The sequence below is a fragment of the Phalacrocorax carbo genome, chromosome 1 (assembly GCF_963921805.1).
Source record: "Phalacrocorax carbo chromosome 1, bPhaCar2.1, whole genome shotgun sequence".
In the NCBI taxonomy this organism is placed as follows: Eukaryota; Metazoa; Chordata; class Aves; order Suliformes; family Phalacrocoracidae; genus Phalacrocorax; species Phalacrocorax carbo.
This window is the reverse complement of record NC_087513.1, coordinates 35669837-35692179: the sequence shown is the minus strand read 5'-3', so window position 1 is coordinate 35692179 and position 22343 is coordinate 35669837.

The window sequence follows — 22343 nt, the reverse complement described above, 5'->3', positions numbered from 1 at the left end:
GATGTCTCAGAAAAAAAAAATAATAAAAAAAAGGAGCTAATGCACTGTCTTCTGGGTCTCGCTTTGACTATGCTGAATGACTGGGATCACTTTCCCAGCAACCACAGAAACTTTCCATGAAGGAGGTGAGGGACAAGAGAGTAGTTAGCAATGCATATTCAGCCCTAAGCTGCCTGCCTGGGTCTAGCACTGATACGGCTTTTTTTATGTGATGCAGGAACAAGCACAGGGCAGGGACTAAAGCCTTTCTCCCCCTTAGAGTATTGGTGTGTAAATGTTGTAGCTGGCTGCATTAACTAGGAGGGCAGTTCATACACTTCTGTGAAAGTGAATATGGGGCTTCTGTGCTGCCTGAAACACAGATGCCTCCTTACGAGAGGGAACGCTGCAGTGCCACTCAGCACAGGTAATCTCTGCTGCCCCGTGGAGTGCAGCGTGCATTCTGCACAGCAGTGCTGGCACAGCGTGTTCCCTGTTGCCCATTCTTTAATTTGCTATGGCAGGGGAAAATGATACTGACCATATATAAGTACAAAGTGTAAGAAATCACACAGCTATCCTGTGCCTCATTTGTTTCTGCTGTGACCACAACATGTAATTTAATACATGCTTGGGTGCACGCAATGGGTTCAGTAACGCTGAAGCCTGTCAGATCTGAAACAACACCCTTTTCCCAAACTGCTCTGAGGAAAATGGAAAGTGATACCTAAAACTCACATGGTAATTTAGATTCCATGAGAAACACACACACAAAAAAAGAACTTTTAAATAGTTGACAAAATTGTACAAAATAGGCTCTAATTGTTTTTAAAATTTAATTTTTAAATTGCCCTGCAGTATACTTTCAGCTTGAGTCCATAATTTGAAGTCTTAACACTGTGGACTCATAAGGTATTGTTAAACAAAGCTTAATTCTTTACTTGGTGCATTCTCAGAACACAGGTATTTTACTCACACACACACTCTCACATGTATGTGACATAAACAGGGCCCATCTGGGACTGGAGAGGGTCAGTGTATGCAGTGTATAAATAGGTCTGTTACAGGAATACCTGTAAAATAGAAAAGTTCTAAGCCATCGAGTTCGATACAGAAGGGTTGCAGTGTAGTACCACAAGGATCCTATCTCCTTTCCAAAGTCACGTTTGTCAGGCTGTTTGATATCTCTACTCCCTTGCACAGCACACATGCTCTCTGGGTCTCTCAGACACTAGCCCTTATCACCTTGAGGATGTATCTAGCCCTTCCTCAATCTCTAGGCAGAAAGGGCCTTCAATTTCAGTAGCAGGAAACAACATTCTTTCTAGGCAAGTCACTGACTGACTTTATTCATATATCTGATTCGTCTGACTCAACCTAGACAGCTACATCTTTATTAGTTGCTTTATCCTCTTCTCCAGTCAAGGGAGGTAAACAGATATTGGTTAGAAATCAGTCCAAACTTCTGTTGTGGGCACTTCAATCCCACACCCTTGTGTCAACTTAGCTTGAAGGATACCTAACTATATTTTTAAAATCAGTATTAACCACTCAGACCAATTAAAGATTGCCAGCTGGGTGTTACAGTAATCAAACTCCATCAGATTAAAAACAAGTTCCTTGGAGTGATCTATTTGTACACCATTAGTATATGACCACTTAAATTGCTACATTTTTGGTGTGTAGATTTTCCTTGAGGCTCACCATCTGTTAAGCTGTAAAGCTATTTGCTCTTCAACCAAATTAGACACTTGAGAGGCTTTACACTATAAAAAGAACTAATTTTTTCCTATAAAAGTAATGTCTTCCTAATAGTGATAAAAACCAAATAGGGGTGTATTTAGCACCAAGGGCTAACTGTTGGAAAAAAGCCATTCTTTCTAGTAGTATGCTTTTTTTAATATTCTAAATGTTTTACTCTCACTCTTTATTTATATTATAATTTCTCTCAAGATGAAGCAACCAAAACTTCTCTGTAGAGGCTTTTCTCTGTTGTATATAACCACTTGATCTTTCCTTTTTTATCTTTGCTGCTACTGTTTTGGCTTCACTCATATATCTGATGCTTCTCTTCCAAATACTTAAAATCTACCAATACAGTTTGGAATTACGAATTACCTCACACCTTGATAGATACCTGTGTTTTGAGTGGAGGCTGTTCTTGTTTCAGTCACCTGATTCCATAAAGGAATGTAAGTATATTTTACATGTCTATAAACTGAGAGCTGAATGTTATACTCATTAATTTCAATGGATGCCCAAACCACAAGAAAAAAAAATGGGGTGGGGGTGGGCAAGTATTTTGCCCCATTTATAGTAGAAAGCATGTGAATACTGTTACCTTCTTTAACATATTTCTTTTTATAGAAAATCTTGTGAAGATATTATACATAGGTAACAGTTCCAGGAAATCTCCTGCAATAACTGTGAGGGTGAGTCCCAGCTGCATAGAGAATCTAGTTGACAGATAATTAGTTTGGCCTGTCAATGATGAAGGTTTCCTGCATATTGGGCTAGAGTACAGAATCACAGAATGGCAGGGGTTGGAAGGGACCTCTGGAGATCATCTTTTCCAACCCCCTGCTTGAGTAGGAACACCTAGAGCAGGGGGCACAGGAACGCATCCAGGTGGATTATGAATGTTTCCAGAGAAGGAGACCCACAACCTCCCTGAACAGCCTGTTCCACTGCTCTGGCACCCTCACAGGAAAGAAGTTTTTTCTCATGTTTATCTGGAACTACCCCTGTTCCAACTTGTGCCCATTGCCCCTTGTCCTGTCATTGGGCACTACTGAAAAGAGTAGAGTCCCGTCCTCCTGATACCCACCCTTTAGATATTTACAAGAATTGATGAGATCACATTGATCTCTTAGCATTGATGAGAGCAAATTCACAGCCAGCGGGTAGAGGGAAGTTATTATTTCTATCTGTCCAGCACTCATGATTCCACAACTGGAATATTGTGTCAAGGTTCCCCTCTCTGTAACAACAGAAAACAACGAACTGGAGAGGACCAGAAACAGGGGCACCAAAATGATAGGTGGGGTAGAGTGCATATTGTATGAGGAGAACATGAGAAAGCTGGGTTTGTTCAGGTTGGAGAAAAGAAGGCTAATGAAGGATCAGATGTCAGTCTTCAACTACCAAAAGGTGGTTATGGAGAAGACGAAGATGGACTTTTCTTAGAAGTGCACAGTGAAAAGAAAGATGCAGTGGTCACAAGCTGCAGCAGCAGAAATTCAGGCCAGCTGCAAACAAATTATATTTGCTATGAGGATATCCAAGCACTGGACCAGGTGCCCAGAGAAGCAGTGGAAAATCCAACCCTTGGAGATAACTCAAAGCTCAACCAGGTAAGGCCCTGAGCAATCTTACCTTACTGTGAAGGTAGCCCTGCTTTGAGTGGAGATCTAAACTAGATGACCTTCTTTGGTCGCATCCAGTCTGAATTACTCTACAGTTCAAAGCACCCAGATGCTTGGTAAAAATAAGGAAATCTCTAGGAAGGAAAGGAGATATTATTTTAGGCATAAGGAAGCGCAGCACTAACATAAGCAAATAAAGAAGGAAAGAAACTTCTTGCAATTTGTCAATATTCTGTTTAACTTTGATCCTGTCCTTCATTAAGCATGTCCAACAGATACAGTCCATTTATTTACCCAGATCTTAACCCCTGCTGATGGAGCTAAAATTCATATAGTTTTATTATTGCATAAAAAAGCTTTTCACTAAAGGATAAGAACAATCCCTCTCACCAAACCAGAATAAGAATCTATGCATCGTCAAAATTTCAGCTCACCACGTTATGAAGATCTATGTTTACACTTAGTCTTTCAATGAACTTTTTACTTTCTTCCTTTGATAACTGATTTACTTTTATTTCCCATGAGGCACTTTATTTTACTTTTAATTGATATATCAAAAAACGTGTGAGGTTAGTGACTCATTCAGCTATCCTGCCTGAACTTATTTAATACAATGTGAAGATCAGAGACTTGGGAATCCTTTATTTCCTCTTAAGTATCTCTGATCCTTCTGTTCCTTTATCAGTTTGATCAGTTTTATCAATTTCACACTAGCAATGAACAAAGCAGCAGTCCATCTTAGAGATGAATGTAGTTACTAAAAAAGCCATAATGTTAACATTTTTACCTACTAAATCCCAGTGCAGCCTACTGAAGCCCGTTCCCAACTAGTATTTAATATAACCAACAAGGAGCTCTACATTTTGATAAATTTTAAAACCTTTAGATATTTAGGTATAGTTATGGATCCAGTTAGCCTAGGATCCTGAAAATTTAATGGCTATTTTACCTTTGAAAGAGGCAAACATTTTAAAAACTTTTTTTAAATTATCATCTCCCTTTGATTCTTTTTTATTTAGTGTTTCCTCAAACTTTGTCAACTACACACATTTTACTGCCTTTTAGAGCATGAATTACTATAAATCATCCTTTCTTAGACATACATATATACACCATTTTCAGTCTCCAGAAATCCCAGAGTAGGTGCTGCCTGGGTAGTGATGCCTACAGCAGGCTTTCTGAGAAGTGATAGGACTGTGGTGGCTGCAAACTCCTCTGCAGCCAATATCAACAGTAACAGGACTGGCACCAAGCGCTTCAATGAGCACATGAACACACCAGGTTTTATCACCAAAGTACTCCAAGATTTTTCAAGGAGTGGTAGAAGTTGTACATCTTTTGGAAAGTCCAGGAGATTTTAAAAAGCACAGTGAAAATCAGAGTTTTGAAACTCAGTAAGCTGTCCCAGGTACAACAGAAATCCAGCGTGAGAGACTGTTATTTTGTTTGTGGATGTAGTGTTTGCTAATAGATACCTGATCGATTTAAAAGTGAAATAAAATACAAAATAAAACTTCATTTGACTTGCTTCTTTGGGGAGATAACTTTCACATAGTTCCACTGCTGTCTATATAGAAGGGGTAATGATGGAGTTGCTGATTCAAGTGGAATTACTCAGAAAGAAAGATCTGGGGAAAGAAAGAAAGTAAAATCAACAGGGAGCCTTCCACATGATCTTTCTTTTACTGGCCTGTCCTACCTGCAGACTGTGCGTGTTGAGAAATGGACTTTGGCTGAATACTGTTTAAATACTAAAGCAGGCAGAGAGAAATATTTGGATTTCTGAAACTACAACTTTCCTACGCTTCCTGATTTCTAAATACCATCAGCTATGATAATTACAACTCTTTTTTTTCCTAGATCATCCACATTTCATTACGTCTCCTACATGCTGTTTCTTGGGAGCTAGATACTTTAAAAAAATTACAGGATATGGGAAAGCAGGGATTTTTAACTCTTGGCACTCATGAACGAACCTTTCCTAGAACACAGGTGTTTTCTTTCAAGAATTTTAAAGCCTTCTCTGGGGAGACAGGGTACTGCTCATCTTGTAGAATTTGTGTTTAGAAATAAATAATTGCTGTTATATGCTCAATGTGTTTGTATGTATAGATATTGCTATTATCTGGAGAGTCAAGGCAAGGAAGTGGAAACATTAAACACAAAAACACTATTAAAGTTATCAAGCACCCAGATACCCAAAGGAATACAAGTCCTTCCCTTTTCTGACTAAGAACTGATGTTAAAATACTGTTCACAGCAAAGGTTTGTTATGCTCTAATTAAAGTCACTCCTTCAGTCTGAGCCATATTGCTCATGGTCAAAATTAGGACCGTGGTACGGCTGCAACTGTCCAACCTTTGTATATCATTGTCACCTTCATCTTGCGGTACATGTAGAAGAGGTTTGCAAATTCTCTAAGACATGAATCAGGTTTTGTTATCTTCCTGTCTCTCAAGTAAATTAATTAACCATGGTAATCACAGATTTTTTGAGACAGGTGTTCTTACACTTACAATTCCGCAGGCAGAAACTGAAATGTTTATGAATACAATCCTAGAACCAGTAATTATGTAAATTGTATGCTTTTTAAATGACAATCCACCTGCAAGATGCCCGGTCGCCAGTGGAGGTAGGTTGCTTCTTAAACAAAACAAAAAAGTCTACACACATATTTCTTACGTTTCAGAGATTCGTCTCCTGGCTTCAAAGGTTGCAAAACAAGATGGCATGCTGTGACACAGCATGTCAGAAAACAATGCATCAGCAGTGAGAAATAAAATGGCTCTGCAACTTGCTATCTCTGTAAAGACAGTGAACATTCCGGAAGAATATACTGCACTGATCTTCTCCAGTTGCTTCAGGACTTCCTCAAGAAGAGTTTTTTTATTATTATTATTTCCTTTGCCATTTCTTTTCACATCCATCAGTAAAGGAACTTCCGATATTATTGTATCAAGCATATGGCAGAATAGGTTCCCTATAGCAAAACTGTAGACATCAGAGATAAAAAGTCCAATATAAACAGTGATCTCTGCTGATGAAGAGATCAGACTCAGTGATTTCTTCTTTGCTGTTCTGCTGCATTTTATCCAGTTTAATTGTTAAAAATGTTACCCAAAACGGACTCCAAATATTAGCCTTTTCTAACTAAAGCATGTTCCCTGAGAGGTCATCTTAAAGACATTTTCCTGATTTCTTTTTCCTCTGATCTTACCCTGAATATATAATTTCTTTATTTCAAATCCTTTCATTAAAAAACATAATTTTTGCAGTGCAAAGAAGAATATGTAGCTACAAAAGTATATCAGTAACATTAAACAAAAGAGCTTTGAAATTTCCTTTCCCAGGAATGTGTGTGTGCATTTAAACTAATTTAAATACATTTAAGTAGCATTTCGTTGACAGACAAGCAAAACCACAGACGTTCTAAAAACATTTCTTTATGACATTAAAATGTGTTTAAATACACTTAATGGGCGAACTGGGGAAAAAGTTAAAAAGTCAGTCCACTGTGTTTACAATAATAAAGACTGATCTGTAAAAGGAATTAAGATTTCATTGTGCAGCAGCTGTGGAGAAATGAGAGCAAAATAGTATCAGAATAACAGAGTAACATATTTTAAAAGTACATAATAAACAACTTTTAAAAGATCTAGTGAAATTTCCTGTAAAATTAAAACTTGTGCTTTTTGTCTAGTAGTTTGCAAAAAGAGAACACAGAATGTAAATGACTGTAACAGCTCTCTAAGATTGGCATCTTGAATAGGCATTTCAGAAACCTTGAGAACCATCTTGTCACCCTGCCTGGTCATTGGCACAAAACGCTCACTGAATTCTCTGGGAAATATGTATCCTGGTAAGCACAAAATTCCATACTTTCTTCTACAAAACAATTCCATTCTGGATCTGCTCTGGTACATACCTTCATGAAAAGGAGGGAAGGGAAGAGGGAAGGGAAGGGAAGGGAAGAGGGAAGGGAAGGGAAGGGAAGGGAAGGGAAGGGAAGGGAAGGGAAGGGAAGGGAAGGGAAGGGAAGGGAAGGGAAGGGAAGGGAAGGGAAGGGAAGGGAAGGGAAGGGAAGGGAAGGGAAGGGAAGGGAAGGGAAGGGAAGGGAAGGGAAGGGAAGGGAAGGGAAGGGAAGGGAAGGGAAGGGAAGGAGAGCTCTAGCCTTTCTGGATTGGAGGAGCTTTGTCAGCCTGGAGCGTAACAAGCAACTATATGTTAGCACAGCTCCATGTGACAGACCCAGGAAACACTGGTTCTCATGAAAATTAAATAACTGTTAAAAGACATCAAGGCGTGAGAGAAATCACTGGAAGTCAAAACCGTGTGTAAGATGTTGGACATGTTAGCTCTGTCTCAGTCCATTTTCCCATGTTTCTGTGAAGCCACACGGCCAGAATCTGGATTTCTTATCTGTTGAGCTAATAATAATAATAACAACAAAATATTAAGATATTCCTAAAAAATTGCTGGGAAGTTTGGGGTTTTTTTGAGAAAAAAACTCATTGCAAATGAATGGGGTCCCTGTCATCCTCCATCATAGACCTAATCCTCTATGTCCACCTGAAGAAGTTTCAAGCTGGTCCAGAACATGTAATTACTGTCCACATCTTCAGTCAGAAAGTCTTTCAGTTGGTCTTCTATTCACTTCTTCACTCATAATGAATCATAATTAGAAAAATTAACACCTATAGAGCAGGTATACTTAGCAGAATCTAAGGCACAGCTTCCCATTTCTCACTAGATGAGAAAACTAATATATCTATATATCTGTCCCAACAGATTTCTTGTATTTTTAAACAGAAATAAACGAGCATTCTGTTAATTTTATCATTTTGTCTTCTTTCAACAGATTGTCTCATCACTTAATGGCACAATGTCTTGAGTAATTATAGTAGATAAATTTTCCAGGGAATCTGCTTTTGTTTTAATGTAATAATTTATTTGATTAGGCTACTTGTGATTTTTATGTGTGTTATTGGAAACTATCTTGCAAACCATCTGTTTACATAAACCTAAACCCATGGTTTATCAGTAATCTATTCATAGAAAATTTTCAGCTGATTTTTCTGTTACCAGTCTCCTAAATCATATGTCATTGCTGTTCTACATTAACTTTTTAAATTTGCATAACTGCATAAAGAAAATTAATTTCTTTTTAAACAAATCTAATTTAGATCCCATTTTATGTTTCATCAAATGTATTTTCTTCATTTAATAAGTCACTGCTATAGTCCTGAAATTAACTTCCTACAGTCATTCATATTTCAGATTTAGCTAAGAAAGTTACAATGTGGGATCATAGTATGATTATGAAACAAACAAACAAAAAAACAGCCCACACTTATTTCTTACTGTTATTACACATTCACTTTTAGTGAGTTGCTTGTTGACATATCTTCCTAAAGAATATCCTTACTTCGTAAATAATCAGAATTACTCAGTTTAACAGAAGAAAACTGCTTGTCACTCCAGACACTTGCACAGCAATTCAAATGATCTCTTTTAAAGCCATTTCATTGGGTGTCCTCCTTCCTCCACCGTAATTCTCAGAGGTGAATGTTCTTGCTTGTAGTTCACTGCAGACTTGCTGGCATTACCTGTTCCTACCATTATTGTGCAGTTGCAATATTGCTGACTGTGACCCTTACACTTCCCACAGACAGTGAGGGAGATGGAGATGGGCAAATCAAAGTTTTATAAAATAATAAAGTCAGGTAGCATCAGAGGAAAAAAAAAAGCAGCCTGTCTCCACAGCAGAAGGGCAGTTTATTTTAGTAGTTTTCAGAGACAAAAGTGAGTTGTAGTGACAGACTGTACTTGTAAGACAAGGAAGTAGAAAGAAAGAAACAGAAACCCAAAGATTACCCTGTTCCAAAGATGTTTCAAGGATAAAGAACCAGTGAGTGCAAACATTATTCTGCCACACATAAACAGAGGGTAAGGAATCACACAAGCAGAAAAGAGAGATATCTCATGGCTATTTTGTACTAGTGTGTTGTTCTTTTGCCAGCCCAATAGCCAGTAAATTGTGTGTGGAAAGATTCAGTGCCTTTCACTGTCTTCTTTAATAAGCCCCACTTCAGTTACACAGGAAAGAACAGGAAGAAAAATTCAAACTGCTCTTTTTAACTTGAGAGTAACTAAAACAGGTAAAATAAAAAGGCTCCAGTCTAACCAAGTCTAAATCATATTACAGCTTTTAAATTATTATCTTTAACAGTCTAAAATCTTTATAAAGCTTCTGCATGTATCCAGCTGTCTTGCTAACTCTCAACCTCGATTACTGCATTATTGAGAAAGTGCTTTAGCAGCAGGATGTAGGGCTCTATACTAAATACAGGTCCTCAGCTGAGGTTACTATAGGTGTGTAGTATATAGCGTGCCTATTTTGACGGCACAGGAGAATTCCTGGGTGTTTTATTCCTTGCAAGATTATCTGCTAAAAGACAGAAAGAGAGTAATCACAATTATATAGTTGTACATGGTGAGTTGTACGTTTAGTTATGTGCTACTTGAGTCCTCCAAGTGCAGCTGGAACATAAAAGGGCAAGAGCAGAGTTAGCAGAAATCAGTTCATAATATTATGGGTTTGGATGGCTAATATAGAGCTGAGCATACTGCAAATCTACTCCAATTTCCTGTCTGCCTAATTCAAGAATGGCCTACAAATCTCTGATTGCTATAAATACCAACTAGGGAAATCAGTATTTAGAATACAAACAGGGAAAATGTATCTACATAAAATGCAGAAATGTCAAATATAGGTCACATATATAAAACTATTTCCTGATCTTGAGGATCCTTTAGAATGTTGTTGGTTTTTTTTCCTGAGGAAATCAGTAGGAAATCTTGTTGTCAAACTATTAAATGTAAAAGGACAACATATGGGAAAAGACCTCTAAGACAGATTCCTGCACAATGAATGAGAAAAACAAACAGGTCTGAGTGTTTTTTTCTTTTTTTGCCATCTCCACATCCCAATACAATTTTCACCACTGAGAAAATTATAGAAGTCAAAGCTATCATGTACAGGGCCTGTTCCAGGCATAGTGTATTATCTGTGGCACCAAGTAATTCAGCTAATCAGTAAAGGAAATTAATCTCTCCTTGTAAAAATGTGAGATCTGTGGATTAATTCCAATGCAAAATACAAATTTTACAATTAAAAAAAAAATTGCAGAAGTAACTAGTAATTGGTAGAGATGGTACCTGGAGATCATTTCCACCACTCTTTCATTAGTTTAAAATTATCATTTAATCCTCCTGTTCTACCTCAGCGTGGAGGTTTCTGTCAAGGAGATTAGAGTGAGACTTCCTGGAATTTTCAAAGGACGTTTTAAAAAGGTGCTCAAAAGTTATGTTGTTTGTGTGCTCATTCCTATAGCTTAGAGATGACAGATTTGGATTGCTCCCTTATGCCTGCTATACCAAAGAAATATAATAAATCCAGAGATAAAAATAAGGAAACAGATTTGTGGTGTGAGAAACTGAAGAACATCTCTTAGCTTGAATTACATTATTTTGCAAGAGAGATTTAAAGGAAAAAAAAAAAAAAGGATAAAAAGATGGGTTCTTCAAGGACACCTTCAAAATGCCCTTTCTCTGAGGAAGGTGCATATTTAAATATTAATGAGAATCTCTTATCTACATCTCTATGTTCTTGTTGAGCCCTGTCACTGGTCAGTAAAGGTCAAAAATTTGTGGGCAAAGATTCAGCTACACAGCGTCTACATCTGACACTAGTTGCCATAGCAAAGGGTAATTTTTTTGCTTTTGTGTGAATGCTGTTGAAAGATTCTAGGTGGAAAACTGGCAAGAGAGAGTACTTTTTTCCCAGTGTCCTTTAACTAGCTAAAGATATAGCTGATCTGCTCATAAAAGCAGAATATTAAGAGTTCAGAGTTCCTCTTTAGGTTTGCCCATTAGGTGTTATTCAAATCATAAAGATAATTCCACAGAAGCAGACATGACAAGGAAGGGAAGTTCCAGCTTTATTTTGGATGAAATTTTCTCTATTATTCACATAAAAAATATCTTGTTAGGTGAGGCTTTCGACATGGTGAGGGGTCAGATCAGTAAGAAATAGCATAGCTTGCATCTATAAAAACAACTGGTTTTAAGATAAAAGAACTAACAGTTATAAAATATCTCTCTTTATATAAATAAATATAAGAATATATAATAGACTACATAGAATGATATACATAAATTGAAATAATTTAATACGTATTGTATGAGTTACGGTTAAATACATATCATACATAATTATATGAAAATATACCGTTGTATATGCATTCAATATTATTAAATATTAAATAACAAGAATTATGTGGTTTAACTCCCTCCTTATAGATAATACTCAAAGAAGGTGATTGTAATGTGTCTCCCTGGGGTCCATAAGTAATGTGGTATGAAGAGCTGTGTACCAGAGTTTTTTGGAAAAGCAGCTCCCCTGCCCATCAATGTGGCAGTGAAGGAGCTGTGACAGTAGCCGGCAGGAATCTCTGGGGTTCAGGCATATTATGTGCAAGCCAGAGAGCGTTCTTGGCTGCTGGTGCTGCACAAGGCCAGGCTGGCACTGTCTCACTCGGTTTCACAAAGGTAGCATTGGTGGAATGTTTTCGGGAGAAAGGCACTGGTAAACATACTCAAGTTTTGGGACTCGTTCTTTCCAAGAGGTGGGAGACCTCAACATTATTCAGTCACACTGAAACCATTCTGAACTCAGCTACCATGAAGATAAAAGCATATATTTGCTAAGCTGAAATAGGTTAAAGAGCAAACAAAGCATCTAAAGACATAGGCATCCCAAAAGGAAACAAATCTGTTTCAATTAGCATTTAGATTAGGTTTAAAATTTTCTTTTACTCTCTTTGTCTCAGCTCTTAGGCCAGAGTATAGCTCCTAACTGAGAACCTTGGTTGTCACAAGATCCTTACATCCTTATATAAAACACTAGTGATTCACTTTTTTGTATACCATAGGCCTCTCTGAAATTTGCTCAAAATCAGGTCTTTTTCCTTTTCCCCACTGAGGTGCTTCTTAGGGTACGATTTCAGGTTATGCTGAATCAGATCTAACTGGTGTCCATGATAAGAAAGATGAAGCTTTCCTCCTTTCTCTAACCCAGGGCAACGCGTTTCTGCCACTCCCTCACCTTGGACTCAGTATTTGTGCAGCCACAAGAGGGGCTGGCCCAGCTAGCTGCTCTCAGCAAAACACTATATTATTTTTCACAAGATCTCCAAGCTCATCATGCAATGGCATAATTTCTAGGTCTGATCCAAGCAGCAGGCAAAACTGTGTACCTGGAGTAGAGGCAGCATTTGATGATTACATGAAACATAGCACGAAACTGCACCTTTATTCCTTAAGTCAATCTGAAAGGGGTTATGACCTGCTTGCAACTCAGCCTGCTGCTTGGAAAATGCCTATATTGCTGGTCATAGCCCTATTAAGGCTCTAGATACCTAGATAAATTAAAGTAAAAGCTTACTGATCCCGAAAAACAAGGCCATATTTCTCTGCCTCTTATTCTCCAATCATCCAGCTCTCCCATGATCCAAATGTGTGCTCCAAAGGCCTGCCAGAGCCAGTGTAAAGTATTCACCAGACCCTTCTGTAAGGTGGTTGAACTCACAGGCTGACTAAGCTGAACCTGTAAGAAATGGCTTTTCTTTTGCTTTACTAAGTTGAAATGCATCAGAGGAGAGTCTTAAAAGCATCAAAGGTTTCACTGGAATGAAGCAGAGAAAGAACTCACAGAGGCAGATGCTGCTTTTATCTGAAAGTTGTTGGGCATTGACTTCTCAACACTAGTTACTGCCTTCTGATGTTTGAATCACAAGAGGTGCTTTAAAATGGCATAACAGAAACATCTAAACAAACTGCCTCGTGGTTTCTGAAACATTTGTCATGTTGACCAAAATGGCTCTTGAAATTCAACCTCAGTTCACATTTGGTTTCATCGGCCCCTGGAGCTGTATTTTGGGCCTTTAGAAAAAATAATTTTAAAAAATCTTTAGAAAATTAAAAATTTGCTCTCCTCTCCTCCCAGAGCTCCACGCTACGTATTTTACACTATTTGTGCAAAGAATTTCTCTAGAAGTACGTCTTCACATCTGTGGCAGGTTAAATGCAGGATTCTCAGCACAACAGCAGACACTCTCTGCCTCTGGAAGGCTTTGATAGCTCAAGAGGATAGAATTAATATTGCTCTTGACTGGTAATTTTATAATGCATTATCTTGATTTTTTTTCTGATCCATTGCAATGTCAGCTAGTTTACTAAAAAAACTGCATGAATGGCAGATGTGCAAACAAAAAGGAGGACCATATGAGTTCAGTAGATTGCACTTGTCTAAATTCAGTAGTGGATCTAGGAATCTAGGAGTTGGCTAGTGTACAACAAAAAGTACGTAGCATGGGGCAAGGGGATAAGCAAGTCAACTAAAGTGCATAGAAAGTGCAAAACCACTCCTTTGTTTCCTTTTTAAAGAATCCTGTCTAATTTGACTGATATAAATCAAAACCATCATTGGATATCCAACAGTGTCTGTAAAATATTGCAGGTGGTTGAAAGCAAGTTGCATTCTGAATGTAAAGGCAAACGTCTTGCTTGGTAGAAAGCTTTAACACTCTGGCAGCTCTTTAGCTTTTCAGAGTCCTGCAAAAACATTAGCACAGGAGTGTTGACTCCTGTGAAGCAGGCAAATATTATTATCCTCGTTTTATACATGGGCAACTTGTGAGACAGAGGCTGTGGCTTGCCCAGGCCCAAGACCACACAGCAAGCTGGTGGAAGAGCCAGCACTAGGATTCAAGCATTCCTGGACCCCAGCCTAGTGCACAATCCACTAGACAGCCTGTCTGCAGCCCTTTGCTATTGCTGCATGAAGCTACCCAGGTTTTTCCTTATGAATATCTGACTGTGAAAAATTATGCTTTTTGCAAGTGTTTATGGGATTGCTCCAGGGCGAAACTTCACTGTTGCTGCCGGAAAATACAGATTAGTCTAGCAAAAATGTGGGGGAAAAGAGGGAAATGTTCTGGAATAAAATTATAAACCAACTGTCTTACAACCAGACATTAAGCAAATAATATAAAATAAAAGTTCCAGTCAAAACTGTCCTTTAGTTTTACTGACTCAGAAGAGACTGTGAGGTTATTTTATTGTCATCACCTGTAAAAACAGATTTTCACTTTTCACTACAAAACAATGAAATCACATGGTTACAACTCACACAAAAGTTCAGTTAAGGAAACAGAGGTACTAAACAATTGTTTGATATACATGAAAAGCTTTGTGGCTGCCTCTGCAAAATGCAGCTGCAGCCTGAGGAACAGGGACAAAACAGACCTCCATGCGGGAGGGGAGGAACTGCACAGCTGCTTTACAGCAACACTGCCATGTGACTAGAAGGCACCTATACCCGTGCTGTAGGTACAGCAATAAAAAACATTTAGGCCTCCCTATCTTGCTTAGTAAATTCATATCTGTGTTTAGAAGAAATGCTACAAGGCACAGAAACATTACAGAAGAAGGAAGAAATGCATTGGTTGGGAAAGTTTGGCAAATGTAATTTTTGAAAGTGGAATTTGGCTGCCAGAGCATGAAGGAGTGCTTCGACGAAGCTGCAGGATCTTCAGTTATAGGAGCAGGTTCTTGCTACATGCTGTTGGGCTATCCAGGACACTCTAACAACTATATTAGGGTGTGATTTTTGCAGTAGCTCAGGTGGCAATGCTGCTGTGTGAAAATTTAATATTGATTCTACTATCACTTTTCAGCTTTAAAATACTGGTTGCCTATAATCCAGTTCTGATTCATCCTGAGGAAATAATGCTAGATATCATCACGAATCCTGTATCTGAAAAATTGCCAACTCCACACAATGTGTTAATCCAGTTTTGAGAGACCCACCTTTGAAATAACAACCATTGCTTGCTACAGTCCTGGTCTTAAGAACCGTTACTTGCTACAGTCCTGGTCTCACAGGCTTTTACTGCCAAGGCCAACCCAGGAAAGCAGGTGTATGTGGGAAGGCTGCTTGGGACATGAGGAGTGGATAAACAGCATCCAGGGCGAAGAAAAGCACAATTCTTCATTTTGCTAGGAAGAAAAGTAAGACCCTCCCTGCAGCCTGTAACTCTTTTTGGAGCATTTCCCTTTACAAATGTAGAGGGATAGCATTCCTTCCAACTCTCCTTCAAGAAGGTTTAATAAACAGTGCTTCATTATGTTGGCATCCTACCTCCAGATGATACAGATCGTGCTGTATAGCCTGCAGTGTGATATTAAACACCTAGATCTGAATTCCTGCCTCAGTAATATGCTGTAAACTCTGCTGAACTTGCTCTTCTCTTTTCATCTGAGTCTGACCTCGTCTTTCTCATTTTTGTTACGTCTTATTTTCTAACAGACTACATTGGCTCTTACTCTACACTGTGGTTACATCTACACAAGAAAATTATGTCGAGCCAGGGCATTGGCCTGTGACTCTCCATACTGTATAAGTGTCGGCATGCTCCCTTGCACATTTTTAACCTCTAAGCACTATCCCGGTCACTGACAGGCATGGTTTGAGGGATCATGCAGTTCAGGATGCTCTCCAAAATGCAGTAGGAGCTAGGAGGAAAGAGGAGACATGTTCAACTGTAGGCATGCCAGCCACAGCACTCACACTTGGGGACAGACAGTAAGCTCTGGCCTGTTTTATTTTTTAACATAAGTAATGTGTGTGACTGATATTTTTCCCACATTCTCTGTCCTTTCACCAGTCTCAAAGAAGAAAAGCAGACCTCAGCAGAGGCTTTGTTTCAGTAGGGTTTTTTGTATGTTTGTGTCTGGGGTTATTTGGGATTTTTATTGTTTTGTTTTAATATAAAGCATTTACTGCTGATATGCCTCAAAGATTTAGGCTTTGCAAAACAGAAGGTAATGCAGCCTGTGATGGCCCTAAGTCCCTGCAGGAGTTCATTTCAGAGCTTTGGGCCAAACCTGAGAAAGCTACAGTTTGTGCATAATTTAGCATTATGCTTTGGTAGAGAGATCTCCTGTCCTTGAGCAATGAAGACATTGTACCTTGCTCATTGTACATTGGTCATTTTACTTGAGCTATAAAGATGATGTTGAAGATGATGTAACCTTCTCAATGGGTTACAAAATCCTTTAAATAACTTGTGTCTTCAAGGATGTGAAGAACCTTGAGGATCAGGGCTGAAATGCTGTACTCCTTAGGAATGACTGGGCTTTTCATCTTATATCTAAAAACGTCCTTTGAGGAATATTAGTCAAATTTTGCATTAACTATGCTGATAACGAGTCAGAGAAAGATCAGGAAGTTTTCTAAACGTAATACAAATTGATTTAAAATATCATAAGTGAGGATGATGATTCCTTCAGAAGTAAGGAGAGGGAGGGGGCCTGGACCTGGAGTCAGCCTGGAGGTTGACAGTCTAATGTAACGAGAGTGAGGCTCTGAGCAGCCGTGTTTACTGTGGTCATACAGATGTGGTCTTCTGAGAGCAGTAGCCAACATCCACAGACTTGCATGTTGTCTGGTTACCAAGAAAAATAAATAAATGTATAAGCATTATAGACATCAGGCTCCTCCCTGTTAGTGAAATCAGTGATTTAGATTATTTTTAAAAATTCCACATCTCTGAGCCAGCATATGCCTGTTCTCTGATGGGCTGAGAACATTTGATTTTTATGCATTTCCAACTGATATGAGCAGTGGTGAGAGACAAAGAAAGGAAACTCAAATCATCCATTGTTCCCTTTCCAGCATGGCCACGCTTCAAACAATTGGGAGCTCAGACTGTATTTATGAACCCTTTTTGAAAACACTTATTCTGCTACAAAAAGATTTCACCAAATGCCACATTCAGACAAAGGTCTCTCTGACAATTTATCTAGAAAGGGGCAATGGCATTTGCAGGCATAAACAATGCTCAGAAGCACTTAAGAAAGTAATTTCTTTAAAGTCATACATACACTGCTGACTTTTCAGAAAGGTTTGAACTTTATGAGATTCAGAATCAAAAACTGATGTGACCTACATAAAAGAATTACTCTGATTTCTTAATTAAACCAAGATGTAACTGCACACTCGGTTAACAGCCGCCAAAGAAATTATGCAATAAATCTTCTGACTGTCCTCCAAGAATGTGGAGAGGAAGGCAGTGATGAAGAGGACAGCGGTGAGGAAGAACAACATGGGAATGCTCCATGTTATCTTCTTTAATGTCCCCTTGCAGAAGGTCTGAGGCTTCCAGCACACAAGCCAAACAACTGAAATTGTCACATCTGTAGCACTGTGTTGGGGTAAGAGCCCAAATGTTTTAACAGCTGCTTTTTTTCTTTTTTTTCCTTTACCTAGTTTGCTTCAGGATCTGATTTCTTTCTGAAGGGGTGGGCTCGGTGCCTGCCAGGAGCCCAGCAGGGAATGTTTACTCTGAGACACACAGAGATGTTTCCCTTTCTTCTCAAGTAATTTGCCCTTTTTTTTTTTTTTAAGGAGGGAGGGTGGGGAATTCTCTCAAGAAGGTTCTTTTAAAACAAACACACCTTACAAAAATGTGTTAATTTGATGGTTCTTTTTCTGTTTTATGAAAAATCTATACAAAAAATAAATCAAGGAAAACCACATCACACATTACTGCTGCAAAGCTGTCTTCTCTGTGTACTGGACCAGACGTTACAAAATGCTGTCATTTGCAGTGTCTCGGGCAAGGACTTCAACTGCACTGTGGATTTCCTGTGATTTCAGCCTTTGCTTTCTCTCCACCAGGACGGCTGTATCACTGCCAGCCTCTAGCAGAGCCAGACAAAGCTGCTTGGAGCTGTGATTTGCACCAGTACAGCTTACTCCAGTTCCATGCAGATTTCTATTACTAAAACCAGTTTACTTAGGGTACACCACATGCAGCTGCACTTACGGTGAATTTACCAAATGGACAAACTCTCTCATGCTGAAGTCTAAACTTCTGAGTGTGGTTCATCAGAGATAATAAGCAATAACAAAGACCCTGACAGTGTTTCTATTTTCTTCTCCTCCTCCCATAAACAGAGCTTCACTCTTATATTTGAGAGCTTTCAAGCCAGTAGATATACACACAGCGTACAGGGAACAAATACGTTCAAGTCACTGATGATAAATGAACAGAGTGACAAGAACAATATCCTTCATTCCTCCCCGCAGCCTCCACACATGCTCACTGTTCACAGCCACATGGGAGAATAAAAATAGTTTTTAAAGACAAAAATAAAATTGTCAGCTTAATGCAGTTACCCAAGATGGCATGCTAGGAGTAAAACAAACGAACAAACAAAAACCCGACAACAAGGAAACCTGGCTAAGATTTATTAGTCGAGTGGTGATTCCAGTGTAAGTTTGTCTTGTTGCTTTGAGACAGCAGAGCTACATGTTCATGTGTGGTCCCAGAATTCAGGGTGTGGTCAGATTTTGAGCTCTGGGAAGGGGTTTTGGAACAGCCCTGCTAATTTTGTTAAGCAGTCAGTGTTTCATCCCACAAGAAATATTATGAACTCCTGGTATTTACTGCTCTCAGTGTCTGCCAGTCCTCACTGCAGTCATCAGTACAGAACGATTATGTTTGCAATGCTCTACTTGTCAGGGATGAAGTCAGATCTTTTCCTGGTTTATTGAATGATAGGTCTCTGATGACAATTTTTTTTCCCTGTCTGTCTCCAGTTGGGAGTTCAGAGAGAAATCTCTTCTCTTTATTCCCTGGTGGCACTTCAAGTCTAAACTATCTTTAGAAAATGTGCTTTGGTTTAGTCATCTGCTTACAGAGACCCATTTGCTTGTCTTTACTGGATGGAAATTGAGAAATGGCAATCCAAGTAAACTCGTGACTTGCTTCTTGGAGGTTACTACCAAAAGGCCAGAAGGAACAAAAGGGACACCAGTTATTTGACAACTGCACCAACTTCCTCACTTCCACAGGGTCTACAAAGTGTTGGCTTTGATCTAAAAAGCTCTTAGATGTTGCCAGTGAAGATTTCGGAGAGGTGTCCATTCATCCCATGAACTGAGGCAGTTCAGCAGAGTAGACTCTAATCACCTGTGGTGTTAGTCTAGCCTTCACTTCCCTAGGTGCTCTGTAACAGACCCAGTTTGTTGCCTGTAGGCTGAGTCAGCGTAGCCAGAGTTAAATCTATGCTGCTGACATGAAGGGAAGTCTTGTCCCTGTTGTTACCTCTGCTGACGCATTCCTGTCCTCCTTTTACCCCAACTGTGACTGGGAAACTGTGTAACTATTAAAACAACTCTCATCTGAAAACTGAGCCTAACAATTCATAGTGTGTCCATTTAGGAGGAGGTGCGGCTGCTTTTTTGGGTGGTAACATTGCCCAGGGTTAGAATCATAGGATCATGTAAGTTGTAAGAAGGTCCTACAGTATCAACCTCTGAGCAGTGTCACTTGTAACCAGTGGCCACTTTGAGCTATTGGCAGCTACCCTTTGAGCCCAGAAAATACAGTCAGCTTTTCATTCACCTTGTAATCTACCCATCTAAGCCATATTTCCCTAATTTGGCTACAAAGATACTACAGTTTACCTTGTCACAAACTTGTCGAATGTCAAGGTAAATAATAAGGTTAAGTCAGTCACAGAACTGCACTTTTAAGCTGTGGCTTAACAAATGCTTTAAGTCAATATAAACTAGCACTGGCACTGAAAGGTGTTGCTCCTCCTCCCACCACCACCTGGCCAGCATAAATCTGTGTGGTGAGAATCAAATCAAGGAAACTGCTCGGGCTGGCAATGAATGAAAGACTAAATCTCTACTATACCATTTCCCGATTTGATTCCTTGGGAAGCTGCAGAAATGCTTGTGCTAGAACAAAAGGTGGAAAGGTACAGAGCAGAGAAGAGAGGGGCTAAGAGCTTAATGGAGGTGAAACTGCTTCCACACATGGCAGTATTAGTGCAAGCTGAATTAAAGTGTCTGTCCAGCTATAGAAGTAAGTACTGTGTCAAGGACACAGTTTTTGGCCAGTTACTTGTTGTTTGCTCTGAACAATTTTTTACACATTTATTTCTGAATTGTGTGTCCTAGTTTACTAAAAGGTGACATCAAATGAATCAAAGGCATAAGAAAACCAGATAACCTCAGTGACACTGTTGCAGTCAGTTATGCTCATCTTCCACCAGTAGCAGTGACAAAAGAGCCAAAAACAATGCATGGGCTGAAAGCCTTTTTAGGTAATCTGCAAAGTGTTTTTTTATTTCAGACATCACCAGTCAGTTCCTTGCCAACTTTGGAGCAGCTACCAGGTCTTTTCTACCTGAGGCCAGTATGAGTGCTGGGTACTTGGGATACCTTCTCAGTTGTTGGTCAGCCAAAGCCTGCATGAGGTGAGTGTAGGTGAGCTCCCACCAGAGAATGCCTGGAGTTACCCCTGCTTGGGATATTTAATCTCCAGTTCTCCTCCAGCCCTTTGTATGGCAGTTAAAACAGACAAGGGCATGGCTTGACTCAGGCTATCTTGTCTTTCAAGGACAGTGTGACGGCCATCACACAGCTTAATATATAGACCTTGACCTATGGACAGCTGAGAAGAAATGGGGATGGGGAGACCTCCTCTTGACCTGGAGTAAAGGGATCCAGAAGCCCAGAAGAACAGAGGAAATTCTACTCAGTGCGGTGTTAATGGTTTCTCCCATCCTCACTGTTTGAACAGAGCCCCAGAATAGAGAGTTTTATGTTTCCCTTCCTAGCTGTCTCACACAGCTTGAGCTCTTAGCCAGTGAAGAGCTCTCTAAAGACAGATCATCAGAAGTTCTGAGCCTTCACCTCACTCTTAGGATTACACCCACCTCGACTTCCTCAGCAGTCCTGCAGGCAAACCAATGGGTCACCCTGAGGGCCAGCTGCTCCTTCAGGGCCAGGAAGTCAGGAGCTGTGGACAACCCTGGCATCAGCCGTGCTCTCACCCTGTCTCACGCAGCAGGCAGAGACAGGGACTGCTGATGGGGTCCATTGACAGCCCCAGGTGCAGCAAGCAGTAAACCAGGGCTGGGGTCCAGCCAGGAGGTCCAGCCAGGAATGGAGATGGGGCAGGAGACAAGCGTCTCTCCAAGGGGTCTGTCCCAGAGGACAGATGCCTACCTACCTACTACAAATGCTGATGTCCATATGGGAGGCAGGACTGGAGATGGGGACAATAAATAGGGATTCCATGATTGGCTGGTCAAGGCCAGACAGGCCTGTAAGTACCCTCAGCCCCCTTCCCAACACACAGGGAGAAAGCCTTAAAGCAAACCTCACAGTCAGGGCAGGTAAAGGACACACTGGAGCTTGGAAATAGCTCAGAGATGTAATGAAAACAGCATCAGTGGAACTGCAGTTACTCAAGAAGCAATTAAATATATCCTTAATGAGAATATTATGTGGATACAACATCTAATGCACATGGCTTGATGAGGAGATCCAGGGTGATTTTATTAATTGTTCACTCTTATCTTCTTGAGGAAGTGGAGCTGTTGTTAGAAAGCAGTAACAGCCAGGCTGCTCCCTAAGGAGAGGTAAGCTGGGAGCAGCAGGGGGTCCCTACAGAGGCAGCAGAGCAGATCCCCACAGCCTGGGCTTGTCCCATCACCCCAGCCAGGAGCAGAGCTGCTGGGGGGCACTGGGGCAGCCCAGCCATCAGGCACCTTCCTGAGGATGGGGACAGGCCAGTCTCAGCAGAGTCCAGGGCAGGACTATGGGGAGCTAGAGACCAGCACTGCTGCATCAGGGATTGATGGCTTGGGATGGGGCGTGGAACTGAAGTGGGGCCTGGGATCCTTGGCAGGTCAGGTCAGGGAGGTGGTCAGGACCCATCAAGCCTGTGGGTCCCCAACAGCAGCTTCCCTTCCAGCAAGGTGACCCCACATGTGACAGACCTGGGCTCAGAAGGGCCCTGCAGCACAGTGATTTAACTGCAGTGGAGCACCTGTGGGCTATTTCAGGGGACA